The 1,197-nt window shown below is 38.5% G+C and overlaps 1 pseudogene; it reads right to left on the bottom strand.

The window, feature by feature from the left end:
- Nucleotides 57–592, bottom strand: LOC104788105 (annotated as a pseudogene).

The raw sequence follows: 1,197 nt of genomic DNA, 5'->3' as shown, positions 1-1,197 counted from the left end.
ACTATATATATTGTATATGATTACGTGGATCAAACGTGAGGGAAACCGCTGAAAGCTTAATGATGACGATGACGGCCGAGACGAAGATCAAGATCAAGATCATCATCTTGAGGCTCAGAACCTTCGGTCTCTGGTGGGCTTCGGTGAGTGTCATCATCTTCATTCATCATGTATCCGAGCCCTAAGCTCAAATCGAGACCATGAGACTCCCCTTGAGCAAATCTCCCTCCTCCTCTTGATGATGATGAACCAAAGTATTGAGGGTTGTGGCTAGGGTTTATCGGTGGCTGAGACACTTGGTGGTGGTATGAATCGATGGTCGGAAGATATGAGACGGGTTGTTGTTATCATTAGGGTTCGTAGAGGAGGACGGAGACTGAGATAGTAAAGGAAGAGAAAATGGAAATGAGTTGGAAGGAGAAAAGGAAGAGAGGTTTCTTTCACGTCTGCTGTGGATGTTATTGTGACCACCGAGGGCTTGAGGATTCGTGAAACCTCTCTTGCAGATGTTGCACTCATAAGTCCGGCGGTTATCTCCAGAGCCGGAGCCGGAGCCTGAGCCGGAATCATTCTGTTTTCCCCGGTTGTTCATCTCTCTCTTCTCCTTCTATTGGGGTTTCTCTCTATCTTCTCTTAATATTCAATGTTTTGAAATGAGTCTGACGCTCATGTTAGGGTATATATAGGCTAGGAAAGAGCATGTGTATGATCGGATGGCTAGCTAATGTGTTTTAATGTTTTGTATATTTCTTACAAAAATAAGCATTAAGGTTTACGGAGAATTAAGATATATTTTAAGTCTTGTTACACCAAAAGGAGGACAAAATAGGGGGTTTTAAAATGAATTGTTTATTATATATCTGTAGGTGGCAACATATAATTCTAGCTAGTATTGATTACTACAAAAAAACACCATGCACGATTATTTTAATTATTCTATATATTTTACAAAAACAAAATTCAGGGAACGTACTTTAACAAAAGGATAATATCATATCAGTTGGATTAGTTGATTTGGGAAACAAATTACTCAAGGTGTTGTTATTCATGAGTCTTAGAGTGACTAGTTAGGCTAAATGACTAGCTAATTTCTCTAAATTCGATTTGTTGTTATTTAAAAAATGTGATCATACGTAATTACTCACACTATACACATATGCACACATAAAAGATACAAAGAAATAATCTTGTACATCT

The sequence above is a fragment of the Camelina sativa genome, chromosome 1, assembly GCF_000633955.1.
Source record: "Camelina sativa cultivar DH55 chromosome 1, Cs, whole genome shotgun sequence".
NCBI classification, from domain to species: domain Eukaryota; kingdom Viridiplantae; phylum Streptophyta; class Magnoliopsida; order Brassicales; family Brassicaceae; genus Camelina; species Camelina sativa.
The sequence above is the reverse complement of the archived record's forward strand: the minus strand, read 5'-3'. Positions and strand labels throughout refer to the sequence as shown.